Source organism: Petaurus breviceps, unplaced genomic scaffold (genome assembly GCF_028583685.1).
Source record: "Petaurus breviceps papuanus isolate PSGF00001 unplaced genomic scaffold, PetGlider_PUasm1.0 90903, whole genome shotgun sequence".
Lineage (NCBI taxonomy): Eukaryota > Metazoa > Chordata > Mammalia > Diprotodontia > Petauridae > Petaurus > Petaurus breviceps.
This window is the reverse complement of record NW_027187376.1, coordinates 18,853,059-18,861,523: the sequence shown is the minus strand read 5'-3', so window position 1 is coordinate 18,861,523 and position 8,465 is coordinate 18,853,059. Positions and strand designations below refer to the sequence as shown.

The 8,465-nt window shown below is 40.7% G+C and overlaps 1 long non-coding RNA gene across 1 annotated transcript; it reads right to left on the bottom strand.

The window, feature by feature from the left end:
• Positions 1–1,178: 1,178 nt before the first annotated feature.
• LOC138151615 (uncharacterized) lies at positions 1,179–8,258 on the bottom strand. Its single transcript, XR_011165877.1, has 4 exons — positions 7,815–8,258; positions 5,959–6,224; positions 1,895–1,994; positions 1,179–1,749 (listed from the first exon to the last, which is right to left on the bottom strand). It is a non-coding gene; the product is annotated as an uncharacterized lncRNA (long non-coding RNA).
• Positions 8,259–8,465: the final 207 nt, after the last annotated feature.

The following is an 8,465-nucleotide window of genomic DNA, read 5'->3' as shown; positions in this document are numbered from 1 at the left end:
AGAAAGAAAGAAAGAAAGAAAGAAAGAAAGAAAGAAAGAAAGAAAGAAAGAAAGAAAGGAAAAAGGAAGGAAAGAAGGAAGGAAGGAAGGAAGGATCCAAAGAATACCCTTACCATCTATGATTGGTGTGTCCATCTATTCAGCAAGCCTTAAACACAGCATTCCGTCCACTAGGTGACTACTTTCCTTAATGTTTTGGTGATGACTAGGATGCTGTCCATGACTCTAACGCTAGATGTCTCTGTTCTCTGGCTCCAAGCATGGCCAAACACACAAAGCTTTGAGTCATTTTTCTTTTCTTATTGAAAGTAAGAATATAAATAATTATTCTCCATATTTAGTATATGCAAGTCACTTAACCTCATTTGTAGAAGTAGGGTTATAATAACACCCACCTCACAGGGTTTTTGTGAGGATCAAATAGATTAAGATGTAAAGTATTTTGCACATGTTAAAATGCTACATAAGGGGCAGCTAGGTGGAGCAGTGAATAGAGCACTGGCCCTGGAGTCAGGAGGACCTGAGTTTAAATCTGGCCTCAGACACTTAACACAAAAACTAGCCGTGTGACCTTGGGCAAGTCACTGAACCCCAACTGCCCTCCAAAAAAAAAGGCAAAACAAAACAAAAAAAAAAATAAAGTGCTACATAAATGCTCCCTATTACTATGTTTTATTACATGTGGAAGGAATTGGTCCCTTTTTCTATTGACTGAAAGGCAGTAAAGATCTCCCAAGTGGGTGGTGGCTCTCCTCTATGGCAGCATATTCACCCCTTTCCTGATCCAACCCAAGGACATGTCAGTAGTGGCAATTTAGCCCTGGGAGATGATCTTATAGCTACAATAAAAGTTACATTGCGTAGGGCTAGGCTTTCAGATTAGATAGCCTAGCAGGGTAGAAGAGGTCACCTAAGTGAAGATTTTCCCAACTATTAGAAACTGGCCAGTGTTTTGTGGGAGTGTTTTGCAAATGGGGTCAAACTTGCTTTGAATCTCTTATGAAATGATTGCTCTTTGTCTTGTGTTTTATATTTGTGCAGGGATATTATTTCTGATTCTTATTCCATTATCTTCTTTGATCTACATATTATATTCCATTCTTCATAGTGTAGCCATGCTCCCAGGACCATGCCCAAGGTTGGGGATCATGCTTTATTTCTTTGGACCTCATACTGACAGCATTCATGCCAGTTGCCAAACCCAGAAGTCAAATAGTACAAGAATTGCCCCTTGTAAGGCAAAAAATTGATTAGATTTATTTTCCAGTGACTCCTACAAAGAACAACATAAAAAGGAAGGCGAGAAATGTTAGGACAATCCTCATAACCTCTGTCTTCAACCTTACTAGAAAAATATTTATGTTTATTATTATTTCAGACTACCCCCCCTTAGCATGTACCACTGGCTACAAACTCATAACTTTTGCTTTATTGCTAGTGGCTTATATATTGTTTATGTTATTGTTAAACTTTTACTGATTTATTGCCTTCCCATGGACTGCTGGTTACAGGCTGGTATAAATTTTGCATTATTATAATTTGCCTGATAGGCTCCCTATGCTCCAATGCATCTGTGACCCCATCAGTGCAGACGTTCCCACCAATGAAGCAGGTCATCATTCACCCCCGGTGCAACTCTTGTCTGTATCCCCCCCAAGCTCACGACGAAGGGTCCACCAGTATTCTGGGAGTCCTTCCCCATTTTCCTCTTGGCATCACAAAGACTTCCACTGGGAGTGCAGGGGCCATCTGTTTACATAAAATATATTTTGCTCTCACTTTGGTTTGCTTTCTTTAATCAACCAGCCCATCTTCCCTTTTTTGATCCTACTGACATGCAATCATTTACTTGGGTCTTTCCCAGTTCCCTCTTTGTTGTGTGCGGCAGACTCACCCACCATCGCCTCTCCCTTGTCCTCTGATTACAGTTTGTCTTTAATTCTTTGGAGAATAGTGCTCTGCGTCTCATGTCCATGTAACAACACCCAATTTACCTATGTGATTGTAAAAAGCATCTGCCTTAGAACGTAATAATAGAGGAGTAAGCTTTCAAAAATACTTCTCTTAGTATGGACTTCAAGGACTCATTATTTCAACAATATGGGCACTCTCTTCACTAAAGCCAAAATTCTTTAAATCTTTCATGAGTTGCTATGACCAAAAAATACCCTCCAAAAACCTTATCTGGGAACAAACTTAGAGGTTAAACAATAATAGCTAATAATAACTAGCATTCATATAGTGCTTTAAGGTTTACAAAGTGTTTTACAAATATTTCATTTTATCCACATAACAGCATTGGGGATAGGTGTTATTATTATTCTCATTTTACAGGTGAGGAAACTGAAGCAGGTGACAATTAAGTAATTTGTGCGGGGTCACGCAGCTAGAAAGTGTCTATTCCAGGGGTAAGGAACATGCAGTCTTTTTATTTATTTATTTATTTTTTTGCTTTTTAGTGTTGGGTTTAAGTGATTTGCCCAAGGTCACACGGCTAGTTTTTGTGTTAAGTGTCTCAGGCTGGATTTGAATTCAGGTTCTCCTGACTCCAGGGCCTGCTCTATTCACTGAGCCACCTAGCCATCCCCTTGAGTGCAGTCTTTTGACTGAGTCCAAGTTTCACAGAACAAATCCTTTTATTAAGGGGATTTGTTCTGTGAAGTTTGTATTTAGTCAAAGGGCCACACTTGAGGACCTAGAGGGTCATAGGTGGCCTGGAAGCCACAGGTTCCCCAACCCTGATCTAAAGCCATGTTTGAGCTCTGGTTTTCCTGACTCAAGGTCCAGCTCTAATCTATCCACTGTGCCACCTACCTGCTGGTGGTAAGATAGCAAAATGGGTAGCCAGTGAACCATGTTAAAGAGATATCTGAAATAACACATGAATAGTGAAGTAGGAAAAACTGAAGGGACAGCTGGGTGGTTCTGTGGATAAAGTACCAGGCCTGGAGTCAGGAAGACCTGAGTTCAAATCTGGCTTCAATCACTTACTACCTATGTGACCCTGGGCAAGACCCTGTTTGCCTCTGTTTCCTTATTTATTAAATGAGCTGGAGAAGGAAATGGCAAACCATTCCAATATCTTTATTTTTGGGGGGGAGGGCAGTTGGTGTTAAGTGACTTACCCAAGGTCACACAGCTAGTAAGTGTTAAGTGTCTGAGGCTGGATTTGAACTCAGGTCCTCCTGACTTCAGGGCTGGTGCTCTATTCACTGCACCACCTAGCCACCTCTCCAATATCTTTAAAAGAAAACCCCAGATGGGGTCAGGAAGAGTTGGATATGACTGAACAAGCAGGAAAAACTGAAGGAGATTTAGGGGTCCTAATATTGCCATATTGCCATGCTTTCAGATAACATTGTACCCCTCACATAGGTCTCGGCACAACCTGTGGTGATGCTTATTTATGCTAATAGGAAGAGAAGGATCAGTGGTAATACATGCGTTCACCTGACTCTCCATCATTGCATGCCCATGACTGAGAGGGTTGAATCCAGAATACCAAGATCCATATGCACTCAGAATAAATCAGATTAATAATCTATACGGTGCAAAACAAGTCCATTAGGAATGACCATATCAATTATTACAACATGCTGTAGCAAAATAATGCCTGAAAGAACTACAGAGTTGTATAAAATATTTTCCTCCCAATTTGGAATAATAATAATAATTCACACTTATAAAGCACTTATTATGTGCCACAGACTGTACTAAGCATTTCCATTTGATGCTCACAACAACCCTGGGAGATGAGCTGAAAAAACAGAGGTAAAGTGACTTGCCCAGGGTTACACAGCTAGTAAGTGAATTCAGATTTTTCAGACTCCAGGCCCAGATTTCTATCCACTGTTGCCTTCATTTGTATACTCATAATATAGAAAGACCCAAATCAGGGGTTCTTAACCCAGAGTCCATGAGCTGTAAGGTTTTTTTAAAAAATATTTTGATAGCTGTATTCCAATATAATTGGCTTCATTTGTAACCCTGTATATTTATTTATTTATTTAAAAGCATTAGTCTGAGAAGGGGCCTATAGGTTTCAGTAGACTTCCAAAGGGATCCAGCACACATAACAAAGTTTAAGAAACCCTGAACTAGAGGAAGGCCTTCAGTATATCAAATGAATCCTCTGTAGAAGATCTTTAGAAGAACATGGACAAAAATTGCACAGAATGGGGTGTGATAGGAACAGATGGAAGATACCAGTAAGAAGCATAGATCCAATAAAGTATCAAAGAAAGAACCTTGAAAGTATATCCAGGGGGCAGCTAGGTGGTGCAGTGAATAGAGCACCCACCCTGGAGTCAGGAAGACCTGAGTTCAAATCCAACCTCAGACACTTAACACAAACACTAGCTGTGTGACCTTGGGCAAGTCACTTAACCCCAACTGCCCTCTAAAAAGCAAAAGAAAAAAAAAGTACATCCAGTCCGACTATCATTTTGCAGATTTGTAATCTAAAACCCAGAGAGATACAGCCAACGTGACATGGTAATTTATACCACAATAGGGGTCTAGATTTAGGTTATAGGACCCTAAGATTTGGAGGTAGAAGAAACCTTAAAGATCATCTTGTCTAATAAGGATTTTCCAGTAGGCAAGCAATAATGACTTGACCAAGTGAACAAGTAGGTACCTCTTCTGATTTGTCTTAGTAAACTTGACTTTATCTCATTTCTCTAAAGTTTTTTCTCAAGTCCATAGTGACTAATGATTTGAATCCATCTAATTTGGTTCAAGTTCCTTTTTAATCCAGGAGGTGCCTAAAAACTAATTGCAGATTAAATTTGGAGATTCCAGTAAATATCATCCAAACATTCCCAAAACTTCCACCTTTGAAAAGTCATATCAGCCCTGGTGCCCTGGACAAAGTTATGGGACAATGGGGTAAAAAGGAACATGAACTCCATTTGCCAACAGACCTGAGGCTGAGTCCAAGATTTGACACTTGCTAGCTCTGTAACTTATGAAAAGACAATAAAGTAGATCCAATTGAACATTTTTCATCATTTGTAAAATGAAAATAATCAAACTTGCACTTGTTTGTACCTGCCCCACAGGGTTGGTATCAATATTAAGTCAGATAAGACATGTCATGCATTTTTGTAACCATTAAGCATTATAGACATGTAAGCTAATATCATTATGGACAAAATTCCTAGTTTAGGGGTGGCTAGGTGGTACAGTGAATAGAGCACCAGCCCTGGAGTCAGAAGGACCTGAGTTCAAATCCGGCCTCACACACTTGACACACTTACTAGCCGTGTGACTTTGAGCAAGTCACTTAACCCCAATTGTTCTCCAAAAAAAGAAAAGGCAAAAAAAAAAATATTTCCTAGGATAGTGCTACCCAATTGATAGGGTTGACCCTAGGAAAAAATCAACAAGCAAGCAAAATCCTGGAAGAGGTAAAGGGAGGTAGAATTAAGATCACACTAGTACAGAAGTTGGTCTTGACAAGGAGATGTCCTTCAGAGTCAGCAGAGGGAGAATGTGAAATCATATTGAGGGTATGAGAGTATACAATTGGGGGAAATGGAACTCACAACAGATGGCCAACATTTTCTTGGTAAAATATGAAGCAAAGTTCTCTGCCAAGCATAAAGGAGAGTGTGAATGAATGGTGTGAAGAGTGAAGAGAAGGTTTGGAATAGCCACCATAGAGAGTGCTATAGAATGTCAGTCAAGTAATAACAAAGTATTGCTGGGAGTACTAAGGGCACAGCTGAGATTGATAACAAACTTATTGTGCCATGGCAGATTGACTTTCTTTAGCTGCATTCAACAACATAAGAGTGGAGAAGGCAGATGTTGGGAATGACCCAGAGCTGGGTTTTAGCAAAGTATAAGTAGTATAAAGACAATTCAGTGAGGGCATTCAAGGATATAGAACAGTGTGGGTGCATGGGGTGTTCAGGAGGACTCAAACCTCTGATATGAGGGCTGCTCATTCACCTTTGGTGGCTGCCTTATTCACCCAACTTTCACCTGTGACTCTGAGAAGCAGTAGCCGCAATCCAGTAAACCATCTCAGCAGAAGAGTGACCAACAAGCCTCAGACCCCAAGCATATGAAGACTTTCTCCCTTAGAATGGGAGGATGAGGACAATTTGTTCCAATGGCCAAGAAGTCTGCCATCGAAGACGCCAAGGTCATCCTCTGCATCCTGGGCCATCACCGGTCATCCTGACTTTTATCTTGACACTGGACTTCAATGACTCCTAAAGAGAGAGTGAGGTTGATGACTTTGTGCAATTCTGCCTCGGTTAAATCCAAATCACACTCACATTAAGATATCACTTGGTCATTGGTCCTCTTTGAAAACAAAGGACAAAAACAGCAACTTCTTTTTTTCTATTTGTGCACCACCATCCTCCTTCCTTAGGTGCAGCTAGGCGGCACAGTGGATAGAATGCTGTGCCTGGAGTCAGAAAGCCCTGAGTTCAAATCCTGCCTCAGACACTTACTAGCTGTGTGATCCTTGGCAAGTCACTTAACCCTGTTTGCTTTATTTTCAGGAAATGGCAAACCACTCCAGTATCTTTGCCAAGAAAACCCCAAAATGGGATCACGAAGAGAAGGACCCAACTGAGTTGAATGAACAACAATCCTCCTTCCAGTCTGCCACCCAAACTAATGAGTGGAGAGTCATTTTCAGCTCTTCACTGTTTTTCACTCCCATTTTCAATAAGTTGCCAAGATCTATTACAGGGGTGGGGAGCCTGCACTTGAGGACCTACAGGCTCCCCACCCCCCTGATTGATTACTTCTGCCTTCACCATATCCTCCCATCTATCTCCTCTCCACTACCACTGATACCACCCTAGTTCAGACCCTCATTTCTTCTCTTTACCTTTGTTGATTGATCCTAATCAGCCTTTTTTCTTTCCGTTTCCACTCTCCTCTTTTGTGCCAGCATGAAAGTAATCTTCCTAAGGCAGAGAACTGACCACATTGCTCCCATGTGGTTCCCCATTGCTTAAGATCTGGGTTCAAATCTAGGCTCTGACACTAGATAGGTAAGTTTTTAGCCTTACTGAAACTCAGTTTCTTCATGTACAAAAATAATCTTTATAGGAACTACTTAGCATTGTAGGATATTTATACAGAAAGTATTTAGTAAACCTTTAGGAAGCTCACATAAATGTGAGTTATCATTAATATTATTGTTTCATTTTTCTGAGATTTCTGTATCTCACCTAAATTATGGGGCCACAAATAAACCCCAGAATTTCAACTCTAAAACACCGATTATACTATAATTGAAATTTTCTGCCTGGGAAAGGTGTCAACGCTATCCTTATAATACTGAAGTTTCTAGACCAAAACACGTGTGGACAGGGGCTTTTGCCTTAATGGCAGAAACACTTATCAGTAGCAGATGCCACCTCTGGTGTCTTTTATTTTAAATTAAATTAATTTTTTCCAATAAACAAAAATCTATTTTCTCTCCTTCCCAAGTTCTTCCATGTGACCTTGGGCAAGTCACTTAACCCCAACTGTCTTGCCTTCCCCCCTACAAAAAACAAAACAAAACCATTATTCTGAGATATTGGGGTCCATACATTTCATCAGACTGCCAAAGGGACCCCATACAAAAGATTACGAACCCCTTAATCTAAGTGTTCACATTTTATCCTCACGAATAAGTCTGAACTGCAAAGGGCAGCTATCATTAGTCCCATTTTAAAGATAAGGAAATTGAGTCTCTGGGCAAAACCCAGATTTGGCGAAGTCAATCTCCCAACTCCAAAACCAGTGGTGTCTGCTACCCTTCTCAGCTATCATGGGGCATGCAGAGAGACACATACCTATGATGTGGGTGACTGAGAAACGATAGAAGAACCGATTTAATGCAACAGATCAGGTCACATTATGGAAGGGAACAAACAATACCTCCTTGTGTCTTCAGGTAACTTTGCTCTGCCCTTTACTCAGCTCCCACTTTCTTAATGAGCCTCCTCCCAGGAGTCAAGCTTAAAGGTCCTTATTCTACTTTCTTCTCTCCTAAGGTAAACAAACTCCTCCCCACACAAACCTGGTCAAGAGAAAAGAAACTAACTCTTCAATTAAAAGGGAGAACAATAAACATACTTCTTAATATCTCTTCCTTTGTAACTATCAAAAAGATTATATTAAATGTGGACTTTGGGCTCCCTCTTATTCCTGGGACTTCAGAGCCCAAACAGGTTGTGCAAGAACTTTCTTTTTTCAAATGGTTCCTTGAATTAATGGATTAAGATCCACCCTCCTCAGAGCAGAGACCTGAAAGGTGAGAGCCGGCCTGCCTGCCTGCCTTCCAAGCCTTTTGGAAATTGGAAGCTAGAGGCTGAAATACATTCTCTCTACAGGTATTTGGGAGGGGCCACATGGTGCAAGAAGAGGAGCCAGTGGAGATTTTCAGCTCTGCTATTTAGGCAACTTTTTGACCTTGAGCAAGTTGCTTTACCTCTGGGGTGCTC